Source organism: Vicugna pacos, chromosome 26 (genome assembly GCF_048564905.1).
Source record: "Vicugna pacos chromosome 26, VicPac4, whole genome shotgun sequence".
In the NCBI taxonomy this organism is placed as follows: domain Eukaryota; kingdom Metazoa; phylum Chordata; class Mammalia; order Artiodactyla; family Camelidae; genus Vicugna; species Vicugna pacos.
In genome coordinates, this window is record NC_133012.1 from 11,484,368 (window position 1) to 11,512,196 (window position 27,829).

At 39.7% G+C, this 27,829-nt stretch overlaps 2 long non-coding RNA genes across 5 annotated transcripts in view; one reads left to right on the forward strand and one right to left on the reverse strand.

Moving 5' to 3' along the window:
• LOC116285726 (uncharacterized) overlaps positions 1 to 27,829 on the forward strand; it is a 56,189-nt gene that overhangs the window by 11,897 nt on the left and 16,463 nt on the right. For 3 of the 4 annotated variants that reach the window (XR_012064459.1, XR_012064461.1, XR_012064458.1), the window contains exons 2-3: positions 3,633 to 3,762; positions 18,745 to 18,959. This is a non-coding gene — a long non-coding RNA (uncharacterized lncRNA). The remainder of the gene's footprint in view (positions 1 to 3,632; positions 3,763 to 18,744; positions 18,960 to 27,829) is intronic. The other variant, XR_012064460.1, reaches the window with a different exon arrangement.
• LOC140689476 (uncharacterized) lies at positions 203 to 22,228 on the reverse strand. The gene is made up of 4 exons (XR_012064462.1): positions 21,794 to 22,228; positions 4,099 to 4,150; positions 1,179 to 1,258; positions 203 to 495 (listed from the first exon to the last, which is right to left on the reverse strand). It is a non-coding gene; the product is annotated as an uncharacterized lncRNA (long non-coding RNA).

Sequence of the window (27,829 nt, forward strand, 5' to 3'; positions counted from 1 at the left end):
ACATTTTTATTGATTCATAATCATTTTACAGTGTTGTGTCAGATTCCAGTGTTCAGTACAATTTTTCAGTCATACATGGACATATACACACTCATTGTCACATTTTTTTCTCTGTGATTTATCATAACATTTTGTGTATATTTCCCTGTGCTATACAGTGTAATCTTGTTTATCTGTTCTACAATTTTGAAATCCCAGTCTATCCCTTCCCACCCTCTACCCCGCCCCCCCCGTAACCACAAGTCTGTATTCTCTGTCCATGAGTCTATTTCTGTCCTGTATTTATGCTTTGTTTTTGTTTGTTTGTTTTTGTTTTTTAGATTCCACATATGAGCGATCTCATATGGTATTTTTCTTTCTCTTTCTGGCTTACTTCACTTAGAATGACATTCTCTAGGAGCATCCATGTTGCTGCAAATGGCATTATGTTGTCGGTTTTTATGGCTGAGTAGTATTCCATTGTGTAAATATACCACATCTTCTTTATCCAGTCACCTGTTGATGGACATTTAGGTTGTTTCCATTATCTTATTACTATTGAATTTTGAATCTCTATATTGTCTAGATACAAGTCCTTTATCAGATATGTGTTCTGCAGATATTTTTGTCGCAATTTGTGGCTTTTTTATTCTTTTAACAGTATCTTTTTGTTTTTTAAATTTATTTTTTATACAATTTTTAAAGGTTACACTGCATTTACAGTTACTACAAAATATTGGCTATATTCCCCATGTTGTACAGTACATTGTTGATCCTGTCTTATTCCACATGTTGTACAGTACATTGCTGAGCCTGTCTTACACCCAAAAGTTTGTACCTCCTACTCCCCGACCCCTATATTGCCCCTCCCCTACTGGTAATCACTAGTTCTCTATATCTTAACAACGTCTTTTGAAAAGCACTTCTTAATATTGTTAAAGCAATATATATTGCCTTTTCTTCCATGCTTTGTACTTTTTGTGTCCTAGACAAGAAAGTTTTGACAAATGCACTATTACAAAAATTTTCTATCTTTTCTTCTAGATGTTTTATAACTTAGGTTTTAGATTTAGGTTTAAGTTAAATATTGTACATAGTGTGAGGTAAGGGTCAGGCTTATTTATTTATTTTTTACATATGAAATTCTCATTGTTCTAGCACTATTTATTCAAGAGATTATTCCTTACTTGTTGAGTTACCTTGGCAACTCCGCAGAAACATCTATTGGCCATATTTGTGTGGATCTTTTCCTGTATTCTTTCTTCCATTGTATTCATAGCTGTGTAGAACACCAATACCTCATTAACTAAATTACTCTAACTTTAGAGTAAATCTTAAAATTGGGTAGTATAAGTCCTCCAACTTTGTTGTTCCTTTTCAAAATTGTTTTGGCTCTAATAGATTCTTTATTTGTACACAATTTTTATTTAAAAAATTAGAAGGCCACAAAGAAAGGAAAAAGAGAAGCTACGAATTTGTAGATATTTGCAACACATTGCAAACAGCAATGGATCTTTTATCTATGAGATATATATGTATGTATTTCCTACGTATCAATAAGGAAAATACACAGGATTCCAAAGAGAATCAGATAAAGAATCCATAAACATTTACCAGGAAATGAAGCAACAGTAGCAAATAAACCTTTGGTTTGAAAAAAAAATTCTCAACCTACTTGATAATTAAGGAAAAGCAAATTAAAATCATAGTAAGCTATCAGTTTATAGCTTAGGAAATTTTACAATTTGCTAAAAATTAAGAAATCTGACATTATTAACGGTTGGTGAGAATGGAAAGCAATAGAAACTCTTCAATACTGCTAGTGAAAGTGAAAATTGGTTAAAAACAAAAAAGATCTTTGGAAAACATTTGTAGTTGCCTAGTACAGTTGAACCATAAATTTTTAAACTAGAAAAGACTAAGTAATATATTATTTAGTAATGCATACATATAAAGAAAAGTGGGAGGTATGAAGATTAGATCAGAACAAGACATACAGAGTGCTTGATGTCTTGTTAGAGTTCTAATTCCAAAGCTGGGTAGTGCATATAGAATTATTTCATAAGTTTAATCACTTTTTATCATTATTTTAAATTTACATTTAAAAGGAGGATAAGCAAAGCAATACTAGGCAAAAGAAAACATGAGTAGTAGCATACATTTCAGACAAGATGAAATTTAGGTTTATACTGCTTAACAAGGCAGAGACATAAAATTCAAATGTGTAAAATGTTTTGCTTTCTTTTTTCCCACTTATGCCAGGTAGAACATTAGCTGAGGGGAAAAACAGAGAAATATGCTTTACATTTCCTTACAGCAGGATTTTAAATGTTGGTTAGTTATCTTGCCAGATTAGATTGATGACCTATTAGCTTTGTAGTTTTAGCTTTGCATGAAAGCATAATATAGAGGAAAAGTGTACCTATGAGAGTGTGTAACTCAATGAATTTTTCAAAAACTTAATAACCTGAGTAATTAGTCCCAGATTAAGAAACAGAACATTACCAGTACCTCAGAAGTGCCCCTCGTGCCCCCATACAAGGTACCCAGTAACCTGACTTCTAACAGCATAGGTTAGTGTTGCCTCCCTAGTAGCTGCATGATTAACAACACTGAGACCGTGATCCACACTGCTTTTGTATGGAACCTAAAACGGGGACTGGTCAAATTCTTCACTATCCCATGGACACTCCAAGATGCCAAAAATAAACTGAAGTGATTATTTGATGCTAAAGGTGTATCTAGTCACCTGACACATATGTAAAAAACAAACAAAAAACCCCCCAATAACTTGATATAATGGTGAGATGCCTTCACAGTCACAGCACAAGTTAGAAATTTTGAAAATATTTATTGAATACTTGCTATGCCCTAGTGCTTTACATATATAGTGTTATTTTATCCTCTTACAAATTCCCTTAGAAGAGAGTATGTGCTATTATTATCCTTACTTTCCAAAATAAGAAACTGAGTCTCAGAGATGTTGAGAAACTTCCCTGAGATCACACAGGCAATATGTGGGTCTTTCTTACTCCAATCCCCCATGCTCTATGCTACTGTAATGTTAGACCTTCTAAAGGTGGTTGGGCTCTCAATATGTAGATGAGGAAAGGAGGAATAGCTCCTCTTCCCCTGAGTCTGTGTGAGCTCTCTGATGTGCTGCAGTCTTGACCACAGGACAGGACATATTAATCATTTTGGAGATGATGTGAAGAGGGGGACTCAAGATAATAAATAACCCAAATGACCCTTGTCTTTGGGGTTATTACCACTGCCTCCCATGTCCCCTGAGATGCCTGACAGAAAGAAATTCCCTTTATGCTTCCAGGTACAATCAGTAATAAACATCTAGAGGAACTGAGTTATTGAGAAATATGGTTTTCATCTCTGCCTTTCAACCCAAAGCAGGCATCTTCTTGTGGTTCAGAGAACAAAGATATGAATTGGGTATGCCAGTGTGTTGTCAGAGATTGGACTAGACTTTCATCTAGTAGTGAAATGGGCTTTTAACACTTCAATGCTGCAGTGACAAGATAACCATAAATTACTTCACTGTGCATTGAAGAGTATGTTTAGTTGCTACTGTTGTACGCGTTTAGCACTTTACACAGTTAGGACATGAGCTTATGGATTCCATTTGGCTTGTTTTCCAGAAACCTACAACATCAGCCAAAAACAATGGATGGGAACATCATCTGGTCAGATTCCACAATGGATGGGAACATCATCTGGTCAGATTCCAGCTGCCCTATGGCTCTGGCTCATATTAGATGATGGGAATGGGTAAGAAAAATGTTCTACCACTGCCCACTGCACCCCAGTAATCATCCCAGTGGACCTCAGATCTCCACTACTTGCTCCTCAACCACTGAGGCTCAAGTCACCAAACCACATAAGCCTGGAGTATTTTAAGCAAAGGATTGGAACAATAGTTTTTGCCATTTAAGGGTGAAGGTAATGAGACCTGATAAGCCTTCATCTTCTTGCTGAGAAAGCAACCTCCTAGCCAACCTACATGTGGTTGAGGATCCTACAGGGCTAGAGTGTTCAGAAGTAGCATCTGAGCAAAAAACCATTTGGAGATTTTAAAGGGGTAGGGCTAGACATATTCCCTCTTACCAGGTTCCAGGGCCTTTCTATCATGGCTTAGGATGAATTCTTCATGGTACACCTGAAAAGTTGAAGCCAACAGAAGGACTTGAGGCTTCTTAAGCCAAATAATCAGCAGTAACAACTCAAATAGCATTATTATATCATTCATTTCTTTGAACCCTCACGTCTCATGATGGTCATTAGTGCTATTTGCCAAGTATTTTTAGATCTTCCCCTTCCAAGGCACATGATGAAATTGTAGTTCCTGGCTTCCTTGTAATTAGGTGGGGCCATGTGGATAGTTCTGGCCAGGCCAGTGAGTCATGAGTGAAAGAGATGGGCATCCCTTTCAGTTCACATGATTTAATCATGGCACAAGTAGCACGATTCAGGGTAGGACCTGCTCCATCAGCCTGGGTCGTGAAGTAACTATGGTGAGTGATGCCCCCCCAGACAAACTGTGATGAGCACAAAGCAAGAACAAGAAACAGACCTTTGTGGTTCTGAATTGCTGAAACTTTGAGATTGCTTGTGTCCGCATTACAATTGGGCCATCTCAGTTTACCCCACCCCTGGGTGGAGGAAACCATCATTTTAATCACATCACAGTTTCATTCATTCCTTTATTCAGCAAACATTTACTGAACCCCTACTAGGAATTTTACTAGCTCTGGGGATACAAAAGTGCCAAAGGCAGGTATGGTCCTTTGCCCCAGGTCTGTGGCTACAGATATAAAAATGGGGAGAAGGAGAGGGGACTTAATTCATGTAAGTAGCTTGTCTTGTCAGTTAGTCTCTCTGAGGTCAGTTCCCTCATCTGTAAAATATGCATAATACCTACCTTACAGGATTTTGGTAAAGATTAGCAGCAATGACTGGCATACAAGAGGAGAAAACTAAGCAGCTATAAATATTTTCTTTCAAGTTTCACAATTATTTTTGGCAAAGGATGAAAAGGTAGTAGAAGATAAGAATTTAAATTCTCTGGTCATCAGTTGCCATTTTTACATTATTCTTTATTCTAGGACATCCTGGTGTTGGAGTTTCTTTTTTTAATTTAGTAATCAGTACTAGTTAACCTCTAATGGGCCCAAGATCTGTAACAAATAGACTAGGTTTTTCTGGGAAACAAACCATCTTGGAGAGGCCCCTATGTTTCCACTGGCGATTACTAAGGACAAGTACCATCTTCCCACAAACTCTCAGGAATGTCCATATGGAAGATGAATTCTGAGGCGTTGGGCTCTTTTCTGCATTTGGATCAGCTCAAAGGTGGGAGAAGTAGGGAGAGAAAAGATGTCCCCAGAGAATAGGTTGGACAGAGATATCGGAAAATATGTGTATGGCCCACGCGGTCATTTTCATAAGCATGAATATGTCTCCATGAGTGGGTGTCCATGACTCAGGCCAGACCTGAGTGCTGAAGGATTCACATCATCTAGAAGTTCTCCCCAGCTTCCTCAGTGTCAAACAGAAAGTGAGAAGTGAAGAGGCCAACACATGGAGGAAGTTTTCTTGAGATAAGCATCATCACCATCTCAAAATAGTCCTTCAACCAGCAAAAGTGGTGACATTTGGCTTGTCTAGAAGACATGCAAAACAGCTGAGAATCTACTCAATCTTTAGGAGGTGTGCAGTGATGGAAAAACAGTGTTTGATGCCTCATGCCTCAGGGAGCTCATCAAAGCCAGGGAGCAGTTGACTAACAAGCCTAAGGAATAGGCAGGTCTGAGGGTGTGAAGACAATGCCTTCAGTTTGGGGATGGTTTGAATTTGGGGTGCCTATGGAGGTGTTGAGTTGGCAGTCAGAAATATGAGTCCAAACTAAGATAAGATGTTGTGGTTGAAGCTAAATATTTGGGAGTCATCCTTACATGAATAGAAATTGAATCCTTGAGAATGACTGAAAATAATCTAGACAATAAAGGGGAAATGAAAGGTCAGTGTGAAAACTGTTTAGATTACTCAGGACATCAGGCGACCTTCTTGATGCTGCTAGAAAAGTAATGAAAAATATAAAGAGGGCCATTGGGATTGGTACCTGTGTTCTGTGTTAGCTATTGAAGGCCCAAATATACCAGTTCTGCCTGGGCAGTATGAAAGAAAAATTAAAAGCAGTAGGTTTTAGAGTCAGGTAGACCAGGATTAGAATCACAGTTGCAGAATGTACTGTGTGTATTCCCTTGGGCAAGAAATTTAGTCTCTGAGTCTCAGTTTCTTCAACAATAAAATATGATGATAGTGTCTACAACAAATGACTACTTGTTAATTAGAGAATTAAATTAGTGCATATATATACACAGTACAATGTTATGTAATATATAAAAACATGGTTATAAGAGAAAGATAGATATCTGACAAAAAATCCGGACTCCCCTTCCATATTTCCTGGGCTCTGTTGCAGTTAGGTGACCATCAACAGGGTTCTCACCAGTAGAACATGTTTGGGACTGATTTGCACCACTCCGAGGTCCAGCCCATGAAAGCCTACCATACAGTGCCCCACCATGGTTTTGTTCTCCTAACTGATGAAGTGTCAATCTTGGAAGCCACATGTTGGAAATAGCAGAGTGGCTGAAGCCTGGGTCCCAGAATTATGATGTGGAGGTGGGTCACCCTGCTAAGCTGCTCAACCACTCACTGTGTGAGGAAGAAATAAATGTTGAGTGTGCTAGAGCCATTATATACTTGGCAGTCAATGTGTTATAGCAGTTACAAATAGCAAATAAAGGAGCAGGTAGCCCTTTGGATTTTGTTTCAGTGACGTGGCGCTTGAGAGTCAAGCTTCTATCTGAAAGGCACTGATAGATAATAGTATGATTCTGGTGCCTTCATGTCCCCCTTCTGTACTCTTCAAGGCATTAAATACTGAGATGTATGCTCTACTCTTTTGGAGGGAGAGAAGTTGATAGTGTCAAAGTTAGCACAGGTTTTTTTTGTTTTTGTTTTTTTAATTGAAGTACAGTCATTTACAGTGTGTCAATTTCTGGTGTACAGCACAATGTCCCAGTCTTGCATATACATACATATATTTGTTTTCATATTCTTTTTCATTAAAGGTTATTACAAGATATTGAATATAGTTCCCTGTGCTATACAGAAGAAACTTTTTTAAAATCTATTCTTATATATAGTGGCTAACATTTGCAAATCTCAAACTCCCAAATTTATCCCTTCCTACACCCTTTCTCCAGTAACCGTAAGTTTTTTTTATAGGAATAATATCCATTATTCTTTATATATATATATATATGAACTTTTTATTGAGTTATAGTCATCTTACAATGTTGTGTCAAATTCCAGTGCAGAGCACAATTTTTCAGTTATACATGGACATACGCACATTCATTGTTACATTCTCTTTCGCTGTGAGCCACCACGAGATCCTGTATATCTTTCCCTGTGCTACACAGTACAATCTTGTTTATCTATTCTACATTTTGAAATCCCAGTCCCTTCCCACCCCCCGTCCCCCTGGCAACCCCAAGTTTGTATTTATGTCTATGAGCCTGTTTCTGTTTTGTATTTTTTTTAGATTCCACATATGAGCGATCTCATATGGTATTTTTCTTCCTCTTTCTGGCTTACTTCACTTAGAATGACATTCTCCAGTAACATCCATGTTGCTGCAAATGGCATTATGTTGTCGGTTTTTATGGCTGAACAGTATTCCACTGTATAAATACACCACCTCTTCTTTATCCAGTCATCTGTTGATGGACATTTAGGCTGTTTCCATGTCTTGGCTATTGTAAGTAGTGCTGCTATGAACATTTGGGTGCAGGTGTCATTTTGAAGTAGGGTTCCTTCTGGATATATGCCCAGGAGCAGGATTCCTGGGTCCTATGGTAATAGGACTAGGTCTATTCCTAGTCTTTTGAGGAATCTCCATAGTGTTTTCCACAGTGGCTGCACCAAACTGCATTCCCACCAGCAGTGTAGGAGGGTTCCCTTTTTTCCACAGCCTCTCCAGCATTTGTCATTTGTGGACTTTTGAATGATGGCCATTCTGACTGGTGAGAGGTGATACCTCATTGTAGTTTTGATTTGCATTTCTCTGATAATTAGTGATATTGAGCATTTTTTCATGTGCCTATTGATCATTTGTATGTCTTCCTTGGAGAATTGTTTGTTTAGGTCTTCTTCCCATTTTTTGATTGGGTTGTTTGTTTTTTTCTTATTAAATCTTGTAAGCTGCTTATATATTCTGGAGATCAAGCCTTTATCGGTTTCATTTGCAAAAATTTTCTCCCATTCCATAGATTGTCTTTTTGTTTTACTTCTGGTTTCCTTTGTTGTGCAGAATCTTGTAGTTTTCATTAGGTCCCATTTGTTTATTCTTGCTTTTATTTCTATTGCTTGGGTGATGTTCTAGGAGAACATTTTTGAGATTTTCAGATAATTTTTTGCCTATATTTTCTTCTAGGAGGTTTATTGTATCTTGTCTTATGTTTAAGTCTTTGATCCATTTTGAGTTTATTTTTGAGTATGGTGTAAGGGAGTGTTCTAACTTCATTGATTTACGTGCTGCTGTCCAGTTTTCCCAACACTATTTGCTGAAGAGACTGTCTTTATTCCATTGTATATTCTTGCCTCCTTTGTCGAAGATTAGTTGACCAAAAGTTTGTAGGTTCATTTCTGGGCTCTCTATTCTTTTCCATTGGTCCATATGTCTGTTTTTGTACCAATACCATGCTGTCTTGATGACTGTAGTTCTGTAGTATTGTCTGAAGTCTGGGAGAGTTATTCCCCAGCCTCTTTCTTTTTTCTTCAGTAATGCTTTGGCAATTCTAGGTCTTTTGTGGTCATTAGATTGTTTACTGTGTCTGCAAGTCCATTTGTGTTTTGTAGATGAGTTCATAGTGTCCTTTTTTTCTTTTTTTTTTAGATTCCACATATGTATGATACCATGTGGTATTTTTCTTTCTCTTCTTGGCTTACTTCACTTAGAATGATGATCTCTGGGTCCATCTATGTTGCTGCAAATGGCATTATTTTATTCTTTTTTATGGCTGAGTAGTATTCCATTGTATAAATATACCACAACTTCTTTATTCAACCATCTGTCTATGGACATTTAGGTTGCTTCCATGTCTTAGCTATTATATATAGTGCTGCTATGAACATTGGGGTGCATTATCTTTTTGAATTAGAGTTCCCTCCAGATATATACCCAGGAGTGGGATTTCTGGATCATATAATAAGTCTGTTTTTAGTTTTTTGAGCAATCTCCATACAGTTTTCCATAATGGCTGCATCAAACTATATTCTCACTAGCAGTGTAGGAGGGTTCCCTTTTCTCCACACCCTCTCCAGCATTTATCGTTCATGGACTTTTGGATGATGGCCATTCTGACTGGTGTGAGATGATACTTCATTAGAGTTTTGATGTGCATTTCTCTGATAATTAGTGATACTGAGCATTTTCCATGTGCCTATTGGTCATTGCTGGTTTAGGTCTTCTGCCCATTGTTGGATTGGGTTGTTTGTTGTTAAGTTGTATGAGCTGTTTGTATATTCTGGAAATTAAGCCTTTGTCAGTTACATCGTTTGCAAATATTTCTCCCATTCCGTAGGTTGTCATTTTGTTTTGATAGCATAGGTTTTTAATAATATACCATAGGAAAGGAAAGTAGGTTCTGAAAGGGCATAGAAGGTTAGAGTCTGCAGAAATTCGATTCAATCAGTAAGGAATTTCTGGTGGCAGCATGCCAGCAGATGTCAAATATTCATTAAGTTATTTGTGTTGCTACAGTGTAAGCCTTCTCCCCCAAATTTAAACACGTTTGGTATGTACACACACACTACATCTTTATACTATATAGCCCTAAAAGTAACACAACTTTTCTGTAAAGATATGGCCTAGAAGCTTTGAGAAAGCTAAAATGGAATCTTGGCAACTTAAATACAGTCTTAGGCACTTACTGAAATCTGAATCTAAGTAAAAGACAAAAATCTAATTAACTGCATTGTGCTCAGTTAGGAAACCTGACTGGGGCAGGGGGATGGTGGGACAGTGTTAAATATATATTTACATACATATATATATATAAAATCAGAATGTTCATCAGTGTCCACAAAGAAAGTCACTGAACCTGGTAGAGAAGACCATTCCATTCACAAGAGATGGGTATTCTATTACTCCATTGGAGGAGATGGATATTTTATTAGAGCACTCCATGTTAAAAATATCTCTTAAATCATTTATTAGTTTTAGCAGTTTTTGTAATAGCAAGAGATTGTGAGCAACAGATGTACCCATCAAATTATGGTATGTCCATTTAGTGGAAAATCAGACCTCTTGGAAAGATGTCCAAGATATAATAAGTGAAAAAGCAAAGCATGTAACAGTGGCTCTAGAGCACTACAGATGCACATATAAAATGGGAGTGGAAGAAATATCCACACATTTCTACATATGCAGAATATCTCCATAAGGAAGCACAAGACTGGTAACTGAGTAGGGACTGGAGAAGTGGAGACGTATGGGGAGCGTGAATCTGTGTTCACTGCGTCCCCTTTGTTTTAAGTTTTTTAGCATGTGCATGCTTTTATTATCCAAGAATAATAATAAAAAGACAGAACAACAGATAATCAGTAAAGCTTTTTTTTTTTAACTTTAGCAGTTCTGTTATACACACACACACAAAAGAGAACAATGAAAGGGTGAATAAAATTGGATGTACATTTTAAATTCTCCTCCTTTTCCTCTGATTCTAGCTGTACCAAGACACTTTCTAAAATTTAAATTGGCTTCTCATGTAATAAGTCTACAAGGAGAAAATGAGCTGCCCAAAGAACTGGCTTCTGGTACACTGCGGTTATATTTCCTATTCTAAATTAATCACCTCCTCTTGGGAGTTTGATTATGGTAACTGTTCCTCCACACCTAGTTAGAATATCTGGATTTGAAACTCCAACCAGAAGACCAGATCCAGGGGGATGTGCCCTGCAGGCTTTGATGTGCACCTCACCCGTGGCAGGATATTGGCCGTTAGTCCACCTCGAACATTCTATCCACAGGGTGGCAAACACCCAGAGCAGAGGAAGAGCCAGATGCCCACGAGGCCACGTGCCCATGTCAGCCATGCCCCCCTCCTCTGGTTCATTCTCCCACTCACCCTCCATCCTTCCTTTCTTCACACAGAACACAGGCCATTTCTGGGAAGAAAGAAAAGAATGCAAATTTTTCTTGCTAGACTTCATTTGAGGCCAAAGGACCTGTCGTGTATCAAAAAAACAAAAAACAAAATGACAAAAAAAGCAAGCCTGGGTTATTTAGTCTTTGTCATTCAAAATGATTTCATCAGCTCTTGGCTCCAGAGATATGATTTACAAGAGGCAGTCAGCCTACCCAGGTGGTGGGAACTCGTTTTTAATAAATGATAGCGAGTAGGTTTCTTCTGACCTGTGACTATGAGTCACAGTATTTGAAGCTGACAAACACCATCAGAAACAGACAGATGACCTTGGTCATGGGACTTTTTCTTTCTGGGAAAGCCAAGTGCATTTCCTGAGAGTGGTGCCGAGGCCTGAAAGTCTCAAATCAGATCAGCCAAAGACACGTAGGCTGGTCAACTACGAGACTCAGACCCTATCGTCACCTGGTCCCTCTCTCCTCAAAAAGTCTGTGATTCAGCGTGCTTGGAAACCTGGTAGGAGGAACAGCATTTATATCTGACTAAAACGGAACTTCAGTGGGAGAGGAGGGTAAATTCCTTTTGGGGGTTGGGGGGAAAGTTAGAACCTTGTGATTCCTGCTGTAACTAATAATACTGTAAATTAGTAATAGATTGATAGCTCAGCATCTGCTGTTTACTTCAAATTCCTTGTCTCTGGGACTGAGTGCCTTTCCCAGGAGGGAAAGGAGACTATTTCAAAGGCGCACAGTTACCTGTGATGCTGTGGGCCACGGAAATGAAGGGGGAGCCCCCACAGATGTGGGAGTGATGGGGACTTGGTACTCTCAGAGGTTCCAAGTTCACCCCTTAATGGGCACTCGCCTCTCACAGTCTGTGAGCTTCACAGAACACAGCTGGGGAAGTGCCAGGACAGCTGCCCAGAGGCAATGTCAGCCGGCTCCCACCTTCTCTGCTCTTTTTCCTATTTCCTCTGCATTTCTGCTGCTTCCTTGAAAGTGCCCATTTCATTGTCTAATAGTTAATTGCTTTTTAGAAAGGGAGGAAGAAATGGGTGTTTGGAGATCAGAAATAAATAGGAGTAGCTGTTTCTCTCTGAGCTAGATGAGGGAGGATTGAGAACATTGTAGAGATTAGAATCTGAATCAGAAGCCAGAACTCTTGGTCCCAAAGAAAAAGACAAAGGATAGGGGAGGTCGGTCAGCCCCAAGCAGAGCAACACCAGACTCATTTTATTTCCAGTCTTTGTTTTTATTTTGGCCTGAACTTGTTGCAGTAAAGATCTGTGTGTGTGTGTGCACGCACGTGTGTGTATGTATTTGTTTATATAAGCAAGAAAATCTCTGGAAATATACATAAGAAACGGTAATTTTGTTTGCTTCCAAGAGGGAACTTCTTGTATCTTCTGAATGTTGAATGAAGTAGATATGTTACCTATTCAAGCTGTACCTCAGTAAACAGAAGGCTTCTCAACTAATGGGTATTAGGAGCGGATAGTCCCTGTCTGAGAAGTGATGACTATAATGTTATAGGTAACTTAACCTGTCAGCAAATGAAACACTTACAGATGAAAAGTCACAATGGGAGGTCTCCATAATCAGATGTACACACGCGCTTCACTTCAAATATGTGGCAGAGTAAAGAAGTTTTAGTTTTGAGACTCCAGAATATGTAAATCTTTTGTTTGTTTGTTTAACAGAGGTACTGGGGATTGAATCCTGGACCTCCTGCATGCTAAGCACGCACCTCTACCACTGAGCTATACCGTTCCCCCAGGATATGTAAATCTTTAATAATATTTCTAGTTTAATAATTGTAAAAGTATCACATACCAAATGTAGAAATCTTGAAAAGTATTTAAAATTACATTTAATTCTGCAGTCATAATTAACCATTTCAAGCACTCACCCCTGCCTAAACGGGTAGGGTTGAGATCACGAGACCACTTTTTGGTCATGTCTGACTAAATCTCAATATTAAATTAGCCCAGAAAGAGGTAATCCCTTAAAAATCGTCAGTCCAAACTCATTGCTTGATTTTTTGAATATTTTCCATCTACAGTCTTTCAACAAATAGGATAAATTTTTTTCCTCTCTTGAGGTAGTCAAATATCTGATCCTGCAGGGTGGAAGATTCTCTGGGGTCTCTTCAGAAAATACATTGGCTTTTCCTAATCTGGACAGACCAAGGTTGAGCTTTTCCAGAAGAGAAGAAATGAGCTACCATCAATCATAGGCTCCAACCTTGAACAAGGGGACCTGCATCCATTTACCACTAAAATACCTACCCAACACTCCCTCCAAAGAAACGAAAGTGCAGCCTGTTTTACTGCCCTATATTCCTCAAGTTAAACTCCATTTGCAGGGCTAAAGTCAAGTAAATTCAGGGATGCCACAAACAGCAGCAGTTGAAAGTGTATTGTTTAGCACTGTTGAGAGGTGCAGGCCAGTATGACACACAAAATGTTTCTATTATGTTCCCATCAGGCTCCCCTTCCTATTTATCACCATCTGGTAGAGTACACTAATTAAAAGCAGGGCTTTGGAGTCAACCAAACTGGTATCCAGTTACGGGTGCTGCTGATTATTTTGGACTTTGGGCTAAGTTTAATTTTTTAAATCTCTGTTTTCTCAGCCATGGAATAAGGATAACAATACTTTCCTCATGCAGTTTTTGTGAGGTTTAAATGAGAGGATATAGAAAAAAATTAACCTGATTCAGGCTGTGTGACACACATTGAATCAACATTATCTGTTATCATTGTCCATATATTGTGGAAACGAGTGCTTGTCTCGTGGGTGAGTAAACATTGCTCAAAGTTTCCAGGGATCCAAACTCTTAGATTCTCTTTTTTTCTAGGTTTGAGCTCTTAACGTTTCAGGAGCCAGAAAAGTAATGGCTGATTTCTTGGGCTCCATCCAGTTCTATCCCCCGCCCCATACCCCACCGCCCAGTGAATGAGCAAACAGTACATTGTCAAAAAGAAATGGATTTTATCACTTACGATTTAGCCCAGATCACAGGTGAGCTGTCCTTAAGAGAACTCTGAACAATAAAAAGTTGGCTTAAGATATTTTTCTAAAACCCGTAAAGGTCTGGTAAACTTGGCAAGGAGAGGGTAAACATTTAAAAAAATCCCTTTGGTCCCATGTAAAAAATTTACAAAATCCACTAACATCAGCAACCAGCTTCTCCAGACAAGAAGAGAGAATCCCAGCTGCTAAAGGACAGAGCAAGTGATTTCAGAGGACTCCAGAGTTCCCAACCACTCTTTTCCAGATCATTGTGCTGAAGGTCTCAGGGTCACAGAATTGGGAATATTTTTAAATGACAAAGCACATATCCTATATTCCGCAGCAGTGAGAAATGTCAGCATATAAGGCACTTCTGCTCAAAACGAACACTTTCCCACCGATGCAAGGATAGAGCCATGCAGATTGGCTGGATTCCAGCTTGCTTGATATGTTCTGTAAATTCCTCCACTGTGTCCCTAAAAGGAGTCAATGAGAATACATACTATTCCCCTGTAGCTTTTCCCCTTTTTCTTTCACTCCACTCCTACCATCCCCACCCCACCCCTACCAAATAACAACTAAAAGAAAATTAATAAATAAGATACCTCACATTTGTGCAATAGGTTTTCCTCAAAGTAGGCTGTATCCTGTTTATTTTATGCATAGGGAAATTAGAGTGAAGTAACTTAGGCCCTTATTACAAGGCATTATTGTATTGACTAAAACAAGGACTATAGGACCAAAAGTAAGTTTTACCCTCAACATCTCAACATTGAAAAGAATGATTTGGGTTGGGCATGGGGGTGGTCACAAAACCAAAAACTAGGATATCTAAGCCTAGTAAATATTTTTTTTAAAATCTAAATTAACAAGAATCTGTAAGCTAGGGGTCCACCACCTGTAAGAAATCTGTTGAGAAGGTAAAGCAGGTAGATGGAGAAAGGAAGGACTCTTGGGTGCCCGGGGCACTGACTCTCAGGAGAGGTTTATATCCCAGTGTGATACCCATTGATGAGGTGTCCATACATCCCAGTTTGTCTGACATGATCATGGGTGGTTCTGCAGCTCCAGTTTAAGGAGAATTAGCACCTCTTTTTACTCTCAGAACTGTCCTTCTTTGGATGATAAGTTATATAATCATCCTACCAATGGGGGACATTATAAAGGTATCAGGTGTTCAAGAGGGATGATCAAGGGAATTCATTTCTTAGAAGAGACAAAGCATAAGTGAGTTGATATTCCACAGAGGGTGTTATAAGGCATAAATACTAAGAGAGAAGAGTTGACATTACACAGAGAAGAGTCAAAGAATATTACTGTCCCATGGGGACATGATAGCATGTTACAACCCTTGGTCCTTTGAATTCCCTGTGTATTTTGTGCCTGTGCCATTCTTGCCATTTATAGCATCCCATCTTATACTATAGCTATGTGTCTGTAATACATATAGAGTATTCCTTCTACTAAGATGTGAATTCCTTATGGTAGAGATGATGCCTCTTTTTCATTTTGTATCCTCCACAGTGACAAGAAGAGGTTTGTGCACTGAGAAGTATGTAGTAAATTCTTATATGTCTTGTTAGAATGTTTTAATTGAGGTTCCTATTTGCCCACCAAAATCATTTCCAGCCTCATTTCTGAGCACAAAAGCTGACCACATTTCCCAGACTCTCCTGCAGTTAGGAGTGCCCTGTGACTAAGTTCTCCCCCAACCTAGCTCACATTCCGCAGTGTGGATGGAAACGATATGTGTCACTCTAGGCTTGACCCTTAAAAGAGAGGTTGTGCCGCCTCTATTCTTTTATCCCTTCCTACCAGCAAACCCATCATTCCCCCAAGCTTTAGCCACATAGCGATAAGATACTAGTTGATTGTAAAGAAAGCCACTGTAAGGAACCTGTGTCCCTGATGCTTGTGTGGGGCAGAGCTGCCTTCCAGACTGGAATGTTCCATTGGACTGTTATGTGTGAGAGAAGTGAATGTCTATCTTCTTTAACCACTGAACTAGCACTGAGTCTCTTGTTTTAGTTAGCATTAACCCAACTAATGGAAATATAAATTCCAACAGGCTGGGGATCTTGTCTGCCTTGTTTGTGTGTGGCAGGAAATAGGCATTAACAACTATTTGTTGAACTAATGAATAAATCTGAAATGTGAATGAGAGGAAATTTACTGGTAAGACCGAGAGGCCCTTCCTAGATGTCACTAGAAACGTCTTATCTAACATGGAACCATTTCTATATACATTATGAACTTGTAGCTTATTGTGAAATTAAACACATATGATAAAGTTGAGTCTAGAAGGGAAAAATTTGACTATATTAATCAGGGAATTTTTGTCCAGTTTTTTTTAGGGCTTTATTTATTTATTTATTGAAATGCAGTTGATTTACAGTGTTATGTTAGTTTCTAGTATACAGCATGGTGATTCAGTTTTATATATATATTCTTTTTCAGAGTCTTTTCTATTATAGGTTATTGCAAATATTGAATGTAGTTCCCTGTGCTGTACAGTAAGACACTGTTGTTTATTTTCTATGTAAAGTAGTTTATACCTGCTAATCCCAAACTCCTAATTTATGCCCCCCCCATTTTCCCCTTTGGTAGCCATAAGTTTGTTTTCTAGTCTGTGAGTCTCTTTCTGTTTTGTAAATAAGTTCATTTGTATCATTTTTGGATTCCAGATATGAGTGGTATCATATGATACTTGTCTTTCTCTGTCTGATTTTCTTCACTTAATATGATAATCTCTAGGTCCATCTGTGTTGCTGCAAATGGCATTATTTTATTCTTTTTTAAGACTGAGTAATATTCCATTATATATATATGTACCACATCTTTATCCATTCATTTGTCAATGGTCTTGTCCAATACTTTTAGTGAAAGACAGTCCCTGACCAAGTCTTCTTGGCATATATACTTTTTAGAGAAGAGAATGACTGATAAATCTAGCTCAGATTTATGAAAACATCTTAAGATTATCCGACTGCTTTTGCTCTGCTTTTGAATTCACCAAGTAACTTTGTGATTTTTTAAAACTTCCTATTATAAAAAAATAAAAGAAACACTTATTCACCAGTGCAATGAACTCAGTTGTTATTTGTATCCATGTATCAGTAAGGATAAGCTAGGTTATGCTGCAATAACAAAAACTCCCTGATCAAAATTTCATTTATTGAAATAACTGACATCCCATCATGGGTTCACAGATATATTCTGCTCATTGTGTGATCCAGGTGTCTAGAAAATTGGAGTTCCCATGACCTGAATGTTGCCAGTCTCTTCCAGAAGGAAAAAGAGAGCAGTTAAATGCTCCAGCTAAAGTGACAACTGGCCTGGTTTGCCAGTGACTGTCCTAGTTTAACACTGTAAGTTCTGTGTCCTGAGAAACCCTTCAGTCTCAGACAACTGGGATGGTTGGTCAGAATCCTAGTCCACAAGTGACACATACCATTTCTGTTCACAATTCAGTGTCTAGAACCAGTCACACGTGTTCACCCAACCATAAGGGGGCAGGGTATTAGAATCTGCATATGTGACCAGAAGTGGGAAGAACCAGAAATTTTGCCAGACAGTTTTAGCATAGTCTCTTATCATAAATTAGTATTCTGTTTTATAAACTTCTCTCTTATGATTCTTTTCTCCTTCCTTTTGATTATAAGGGAACTTGGCTGTATAAGTAAATTCTGAATTTATCTCAGTGTATTGAATTCCTACCTCTGTGCTGAATTATGCAGGAGCTATAGAGATAACTAATCTGTAAGCCTTGCCCTCAAAGAGCTTAAAATTAATAGGAGAAATAAGACTCAAACATTATGACGTAATGTAGAAACAGAATATATAAAGGACTGAGGCATTAAGAGGAAGGAGAATCACATCCAATTCAAAAGACTAACCCAAGAGTAATAGTATTACCCTTGATAATCCTCATCAGAGATGTAAGCATCCAGAAAAGATCTATAACATCAGGCCCTCCAGGAAATCTTGCTCCATTAATCAAACCCTCCATCAAATCCCCCCAAATGTAAGAGTTTTAAAACTGATCCCAAAGGCTGGGCTCATTACTTAAATGGTATTATCCTGAGCTTCCTATTTTCCACACCCTTGGCAAACCAGAAGAAAATGTTATTTTTCAATCAATAAATATTTATAAATGCTATGTTGTTCTGCTAGAGCTACTTTCCCCATCACTTTTGGGTTTAGGATATCTCTTCTGCATTCAACAAGTCTTCAGTAACATCCCCTGTAAGTGGGAGTTATTACTGACGTGTTGGGATGTTTTGCCCTGTGATAACTACTCTTAATAAAAATTGACTAACCTTCTAACAGCCCACTTGTGGTTAACAGGAGGGTTATCATGCTTGTCATCACATTTAACTCCCTGGAGAATCAGAAACAGATTTAAAAGAAACTGATCATTTGTGGCAGCCCCTTTTTGCCGCCAGATTTTGGTCAGGGGTTCCTGGAAAATTGTATCTGAAGTGGGTAAAGCTGACATGCCTTTCTGTGCTTTCCTCTAGGATCTCAGAGGAATCTGTCACCCAGAGGGTGAATACTTGAAAATGTGACCAGCTCTTCTACAGCTTTTGGGCCACAAGCAACTGTGGAGTAGGAATATGTTTCATCAGTTGGTGGACAAAAAGCCAAATGCGAAGGTGAAGGAATTTACACTTTTTTGAGTGCCTGGTGTCCCTCAGCAAAAGGCAACCAGCAGCTCCTGCTCACATTCTTGTTGGTCAGTATCTTCTACTCCCAGATAGTCATTATGTGAGTCTCCCCTAATCAGGTCCCCTCCAGAAACATGACAGTGGTAATAAACAGAATCTCCCAAAGGTCAAGGGCCTGTTAGGCTATGTCTCCCTCCACATACAAGTCTAATTATCCAAAAGCTTTGGAGGAAATCATTTATCAACTGAAAAAAATGCACAACCTAAGAACTGAGAATTATGCTTTATTTGGCAGACTTACTGAGGACTTAAGCCTTGGAGACAGCCTCTCAAATAGCTCTGAGGGACTGTTCCAAAGAGGAGGGGGAGGAGCTAGGATATATAGGAGTTTTTTGAAAACAAAAACAAAAATCCCAGATAGTTGGAACATCAAAGGATTACTGCTAATTAAAGAAAACGAGACATCCCAAGTTAATGAATTTGGCACTTTTTTTTTATGTAGGAAGATGCAAGAGTCTGAGCTTATTGAAATTATTCCTGTGATATGCACCTGAACTATCTAGGGCCAATGTCCTTTTTTTCTGTATCCTGAATCCCCTCAGGATGTACTCTTGGGGGTGGCTGCAGAGGCTGATGGCTTGGTGGCAGGCAACCTGTTTTTCTCCATCCTGAATTCCCCTTAGGGTACATGGTGCAGTGGTTGAGAATTTGATGGACTCAACAACCTGTTTACGGAAATGGTAGGTGACATTCTTTATGCACATGTTCATTCACAAACACTTCTCAGCCACGAGTAGGCCAGATGCAGTGCTAAGCCTGGGGCGTCAAGGTAAGAGGCAAATGAAGTTTGGTCCCTGACATCAGGGGTCCCTTCAGCCTTACAGGGTAGACAGATAAATGAAGTCAGCACAATGTGGTAAGAGCTACGGTAGTTCCAGGTGCTCTGTCACATGCTGCGCCAGAGAAAGAACAGTTTTTGAGCTGAATCTTCTGGAGCAGATAGAATTGTAAACAGAGAAGGGGGTCTTCTTGGCAGAGCAAATAGCATGGAGGTAATGGCATGGTGTGTTTGAAGAACCACAAGAAGTTTAGCGTAGTAGGAACATGGTGGGGGAAGAGAAACAGATTTGCTCCTTTGTTTAGAATTTAAGAATTTTATAGTTGGCCTTGGGGATATAACAGAGAACAAGACAAAGTTTAGGCTCCCTTGATTTCCCCTTCTCATGGAGGGAGACAGGAAACAAGCAAATGAAAAATCTAAGAGAATTTCAGATAGAGATAAGGGCAGAATGATATGATGGGGAGGAGAGGGACCTTCTTTAGACAGATGGGCAGAGGCAGCCCTGAAGTGAAGACAGGACATTTGGATGGGGAACCCAGAGTGAAGGAGACAGTTCTGAGGAGGGAGGTTCCAGACAGATGCAAAAGCAAATGCAGAGATGGCGAGGGAGATGCACCTAGCCTTCCCCTGAGATGATGGCTTAAAAAGTCAAGTTTCTATTCATAATTGATTTTGAAGTTCTGTTCAATTGGTGACCTTTTAACATACCTAAAACTTAACATACATAATCCCTGATGAAGTTAAATATCAACCCTTTACACATATGTACTTCTAAGATGTTTATAATAAGAATTTTTCTAACAAAGTTGATTTGTGCCACCACCTGTCTGGTCACTCAAAAAGGAGGTCATGGTTGATAATGTATAACCCAAAGAGGACTGAAAAAGAAAACAATAGCTTCATATCTAGAGTAGAAGGAATCTTAAAAGTGATCTAGTCTAACCCTTCCCCTTTACCCCCATTTCACAGATGGAAAAAGCAAGGGTAACAGTGGGACACAAAATAAATCAATGGCAGAGCTGGACCCACACAGAAGCAAGGTTTCCTGACTTCCAGGTTTAATGGTAGTTTTTTTTTCTTTTTTAAGAAAAACTGAGGCGTTTAGCCAATATTAGTTTGCAACGCAACTAGACTAAGAAAAGACATTTACAGTTCTTACCTATTTCATTTGAAATAGACTCACAAACAAGAGCAGGACAATTACACGAGTCCATCTATGAACAATTTTGGAGTCTATTAAATACACTTGTATCTGTCTTTCTCCTGTCCCAACTCCCCCTGTGGGCACAGAAACAGCCCTTGCTATCAAGGGCCTTGGAGAGTGAAGTTTTACTGTATACTCAGCTTCAGACTTGGAAAAATCAAACCTAAAATAAATAATTATTCTGCAGTTGAGCAGGAGACCTTAACAGTGGAAGTATTTCCTCCTCTTGAGGGAGGATTCTCTCCATTTTTCTTCATCAGAGGATAGTAGCCGTTAGAACCTATCTGCCTTGAAGGAAGGAAAAACAATTCCCAACTTTTACGTATGGAAAATGAAGAAAATATTTTGTCTTGAGAAACTTCTGGCATTTTCCAGTTCCTGGTCGTGATCCATGCAGCCTGAGAAAAGCCAGTGTCATACAGACTATTTTGGTACCTCTAATCCCAATGCTGAAAAAAGCACAGTTACATCAAGTCAGAGGAGAGAGATTTAACCACAAGTTGTGTTCGAACTGGGTTCTGTTAAGTTTTGTGGTGGAAAGCGAGTCCTACCTCCTACACAGGTTTTGTGGGTTAACCGGTAAATGCTGCCCTTCCAAACCCTGGAGCTTCCTTCATGTGATTAAAGTGACCAAGAAGTTTTATGATTGAAAATTCTGCTTTGCCTAGGATTTATTTAGATATTCCTCTGACCCAGTTTCGCTAACTCTGCAGCTCCAGTGGGACGTGTACAAGGAAATTTACTCATAAGTCACAAAACCAAGCTAATATGACAAGTGGAGGAGAGCCATCTGGCAAATTGTTTGTAAAACACTTTCCTTGTGTTTGTTAAATCCTGTTTCCTTGTAAGTCACTTACCAGGAGACTTGACACACATGGTTTAACCGGTTCTGAGGGTCCCCCAAAGCTTTCTGGGTGGGTATAAAATGAAGACTTAAGAAAGGAGACAGATTCCTTCACTGTCAGGATTCTTAATTGTGGTGATATGAAAGAGATCCAGGCATTATGACACAGACTCAGAAGCTTCTAGAACTTCCAGTAACTGACATAATAATACCAGCTCTCTTTTTTTTGGTGCCAAACTACTTCCCTTGGAGTTTACAAGAGGTTGGGAAGAAGGAGCAAGAGAAGGATACACACACACACATACACATACACAAACACATATACACATACACATACAAGCATATACAAACACACATACACATATACACACATGCACGCATACACAGATACACATATACATACACACATATACACATACACATACCAACACACACACACACACACATACACACAGTTTCCCCAGACTTAAAGGACAAAACCAGAGTTGTAAGATGGTCATCCCACAGCACATCATCCCACCTAGGACAATCTTTATTTATGAAAATAAAAAGGCTCCCATTCCGGCTGATAGTGGGTAGGGATCAAAAACAATTAGGCAACATTTAATCAAGTCCGGCAGGGTCTTTAACTAGTACTCCCTTTCATTTCAAAGCACAAATAGTTTACATCTCTCTAGTTATTCTCTTTGGGCCCTGGGACTATGAATTGCTCAAAGACTTTAAATGGGTCTTGAATTAGCATTGAGAATTCACAATCCCTGTTTCTGACTTTGGTTTTCGATGGTGACTTAATTAGTGAAGGTCATGTTGACTCTTTGGGTTTGGAAGAGCAAAGTGGAGCTTCCCCCTACAACCTCCTCCCCAGTCCACCACCCCCAAGTCCCTGCCTCCTTCCTCCCCTCTGCCTCTTCCCTTCTGACACCAGGAACACAGGTGTGGCCCCCTCCCAGCCTCAGCTTCTCTGACTGCTCAGCTGCTGACAGTGGGAGCTGGGGTGTTGACAGCTGTTGTTACCCAGAGTTCCTACAGAGAGAGAGAGATGCCAGGGGTAGAGACCTACAAAGCAGATAAAATGTGTTTTAGCAAACCGAGCTGGTGTCAGATGAAGAATTTGCAAAACAGGAGTCTCTAGCCAGAGGTGAATGAAGGGTTTTAGTAGAGTCTCGAGTCTCCATCTGTACCCCATGTGTGGGAGGTTTCCCTACTTCGCTGCACATGCTGACTTTTCATAAGCTCGCCCTACTTTAGGCTGATCCTCATGAATTCTTTAGTGCTGGGAAAACAATAGGAAAGGGTGCTGGTTATATACCTTAAGTATCTACTGGCCCAGGATCTCAGGGGGACACATCTGGCTTAAAATCAGGGATTGTAATTCTTTTTTACTTCACTTTCTCCATCTTTTCTATGAGGACAGAGTCCACCCCACGTCTGCCTGTACTTAATACCCCCACACCCTTAGCTTTGTGTACTTTGAAGAAGAATTTGTTTATTTTTAAAGAAAGATATCTATAAATTTGATGAATTAAAAGAACTGGGATGTTTAAAAATTGAACAGTTTTGTTTCAGACAAAGTAACCAAGATATAGACATTTTTATGCTGGCCTATCAAAATAGCTTGGTACCAACAATGTATGGTGACAAGTTATTTTTCCAGCAGCTATCTGCTCTTGTATAGTTAATTTTTTAATTATCTATGTTGATAAGGGCTAGAGATAGTCTGTAACCTTAATTTATTGCATTTAACTGGTGCTCTAACTTATTTTCGAAGCAAATAAATGTCATCCCATTTGCTCCTCTCATCAGTAATCTGAGGCGATGAAAAGACTAAACCAAAACCCAGGTGTGGTCTCTCTTATGGGAGTGGTGTGGACTTAGGTTTTCCGTTTATTCAGTGTTTACAGTTCACTAGTCTCCCATGGAGATTCTCCAGGCCACTTTCCCAGCCACAAGGTCAAATTCCACCTCCATCCACTCACTGGAGCTGCTGAATGACTTGAAGGTCAAAAGCTTTTCACCTTTGTGCTCCTTCTCAGCCCCCTGGTCAGGTTGAAAGAGTGAGTTGATCGAAAGGAGAAACAGGAACAAGAAGAAAATGGGGTCTCTCTGATGGATCTTCCCCTGGTCCAGATGTGCCTGTCCCTCCCAGCACTCCCCTTGTCTACTGTGTCCAGCCCCAAATGATTGGTTCTCACTGCATCAGGTGTTAAGAAGAAGAACAGAACAGTGACCACCAGAACAACAGGGAGACAAGACCAAATAGTTTACTTATGTGTTAGTTGCAGTAGGGAAATCAGAAGAGCTGGTCAACACGTGATGCTTCTTCATTCCTGTAATTTGAAGAAGAAAATTCAGATCACAAAGTGTTCTGCATGCAAAGCACACTGTAGGTATTGGAAAGCAGTGTACAGGTTGAGAGAGAAGGGTTGACATGGGAAAAGGAAGCAGAGTGTCTGTCTGAGGGCCTGTTCCCTCTGCCTGTGGTCTGCCCTCCACACACACCTGGGACCTGGCTGCGTGGTAGCCTTGAAAGGATCTCTAGGAAGACAGATGTTTAAATGTGGACAGCAGGAGAAAGAAATGTTTGCAGTTTATCCAAAGCATTTGCTTCTTTCTCCTTTGCTTTATTCACAATGTAACAGGCCCCTGAATTTGCTGGGAAATAAGTGCCCCAAAAGAGATGAAATTTGTGAAAACAGGTAGTGATAAGACATGAGGCAGAGGGAAGGTACTGAGAATAATGGTGTGCCCAGCAATCCTACTTCTGGGAATTTGTTCTAAGAAATAACTGTACATATATGTATCTTTGCATCATTTATAATAGCAAAAAAAAAAAACTTCTGATAGGATATAAGTTAAGTTGTACATATAGAACAGAATACCATGGGGTCATATAAAAACAGCAGTGTAAAAACACTGTTGTAAATTTACATATTGACATGGTCAGATGTCTACAACATGGTAAGTCAAAAAAGTAAGTTGCCAGATGGCATTTATAGTATGATTCCATGTTTTGGCTTAAAAAAAATAGGCGCATGTGTGTGTGGTTTAATTTTTTGCAAAAATTTTTACTTTTATATTTATATTGAAAAGACTAGGAGAACACACTGTAATGTTAATTATGGGTGGGTGGTGGGAGTCTTCTTTATGTACAAGATGTCTTTATTGTCTGAACTTTTTGTAATGAAATAAACACACACACAAACACACACACAGTCATTTCTCATTTGTAAGAAAGCAAGGCCTGGGCTTCTGTCTGAGGAGTCAGTAGGAGCCCTGACATCTGTGCTCCAGAGCACACGTGTTACGCAGACCAGCTCATGGGGTGACACGTGCCGGTCCTCCCTCTGCAGCATGTGGCTGCCTCCCAATGCCTGGGAGGCAGGAGGCTCCAAGGATTCTGCTACTATCCCCAGCTGCTTTATGGGACGGACGTGAAGGTTTGTGATTTTGATCACTGAGAGGAAAATGAAAACAGCCAATGAGTCAGAGAAACTACACGCAAGAAAAATAAAGTAAGCACCTCCCCACCCTGGCCAACCTCAAATACACTCCTCTGAATTTGGATGCTGTATCATTTTTCCCTGGGGTCAAGTTTGGAGTGATGAAAGAGAGATTCTGAAGATAACCTCTGGTTTCAGATGCACAAAGACCAGATACAGCAAGACTTTATTTGAGGTAAAAACAACCAGAAAAGGAGAAAATGATGTGACATTTTATGAGACATTACCTGCCTTTTCTTCCTCTTCACCCCAAGCTGTTTAAGACCATCCCTGGAAGTGATGGTAGTTTCTGTTATTTCCCCAGGCAAGGCCTGGGACAGGCAGACAAAACTTCTCCAAGGTGGTAAAGGACTGGGGATGAGGGAGGCATAGAGAAGAAAGAGAAACCAGGAACCAAGCCAGAGGCAGACCCAAGTATCCAATTTGGTCTGGAGGTATTTGTTTTATACAGCTGAGGAGTGAATATGCAGTACTAGACCCCAGTTCTGAAATCCTGGTGCATCTAAAGCCCACAACTTAATAAGAAACAGGGAAGAAGAGAGGGGACAGAAAATTGGTGAGAGAGTGTGTGTGTGTGAAACAATTAACTCCATTGGTTTACAGTGTAAAAGGGAATTAAAGAATCATCCTGGATTCCACAGGGAGGGAAGAAAAGAAGGAAACTGCATTGCCCTCCAAACCCTCTGCAACAGTGAAGATTCTCTTCCTGGAAGTAAGGCAAGGGATGAGGGATGCTGCAGCAGAAACATTACGATAGTTAGACAAGATAGCTCTAATGTATACTGTGAAGGGCAGTAGTAAGTATTCAAGGACAAGTCAGGAGTCAACACTTAAGTGTGATTAACAGATCAAGTGCCCTAATCAAGGACCAATATCTTCAGAAGGAGTTACTTAGCACTTAAATTACAGTATGGAACTCTACACTGAAGAGTTTATTAATTAGCATAAGGGATGCTAGAAATATTTCTGTTGGTGAAATGAGTGGGAGATGCATTCTCAAATAGGTCACTGATTAGAAATATGACACAGCCTCTGGTGCTTTTGCATAAATGAGGCATAAAAAGTGGGCAAGTCCAGCAGTTTAATGCCAAAGGGCATCCCTATGGGTCCTACGCCCCTCCAGTTCCGTGCTGACCGAGAAGACGCACCACACCTCTGAGCAGATGTGCTGTGCATGGTCTTTGTTGGAGCACTGCAAAACAGGCTGGGTGAAGAGCTTCTACAACTGTGTTGTACCAGCGTGCTAATAATAAACGTTTGACTGCTTGGCAGAATTTGGCCTAAGAGTGGCTTTCAGTGTTACTAGGAACATCACTGTGGGGAAAGGGGCATCAGCCCACTTTGCTCTCCAGATACTCACCATCTTTCTGAGTGGTCCCTGCCATTTGCCCAGTGATAAGCCTGGCTTAGGTGTGTCCGCAGCAGTCCCACAACGGGTGAGGGGCAAAGCCATAATCTGGGGCCAGGTCCATCTTCTTCCAAAGGTCTTGGCCTCTTTTGAAAAAAAAGGAGGAAGGTCAAAGTGAACAAACAGAATCATTCAAGACCAATGGCTCTGTCAGTCGACAAGTAGGAAAAAAAACTTTTTATTGACTGAACTCTCTTTAATCTCCAGGATCTTCCATAAAGTGAATCCCTAGAAATCCTCCTCGTATCATAAGTTCTCTAAAGGTCAGGCTGAATATATAATCCACTTTAAATCCTAACAGGAAATAAATGATGTTCAGCTTAAAGGATGTACTTAGGATATTTCATGTAAAATTCAGTGCTGGGCCCAGAAAATTCAGGTGGGGGATGGGAACCACAGACCCAAGTTTCTCAGTGTTCCTTTTCAAAAGGTCAACTTAAACTCTGGTGTCCCTGGGCCCAGCCGGGGAAATGCACCCTCCTCTTTCATGTGGTGTAAGACTTCAGGCTGCTGCTGTTTCAAGCAATCAGATTGTCCAGATCATCAACAAATACTTATTTTTAGCCCTGAAAGGATGAGAATTTCCTAGCCTTCCACCACCCTCTGAAGGCGGTTGGGCCTTGTTTGTATTATCAACAAGGATATAAAGCAGAAAATCTTCCAGATTATTTTTCTCCGTCTACACTGACAGTTGACTAAAAGCATTTCTGAATTGGACCTCAAATAAGGAAACATTGCAAACAGGAAAATCACCTCAATAGGAATGAACAGTGAGTTGTAGTCTTTAAAACATTCATGTGAATCTTCAAAACACATGAGCTTGCTGCAGGAGATGGCTGTGAACATCTCCCCTCGGTGCATTTATAGTGGTGGGACCAGTGGGATCAAGGCTTTGAGCTTGTAAACCTAGAAGCATAGATTTTCAAGCTGGAAGAGGGTCTTGGAGATTGTCTAATCCAGCCGTCTCATTATACAGGTGAGGCAACAGGCTTACCTGAGGTTGTATAAATAGCTAGGTGTACAACCAGAAGGATGCAGGAACTTGGAATCCTAGTGTCCTTTTCCCACTACTGCTTCCTGGAAATTAATGTGCCTGCAGCTTCCAGGCCAAGTGATAGAGTTGGAGCATCAGAGGGAAAAA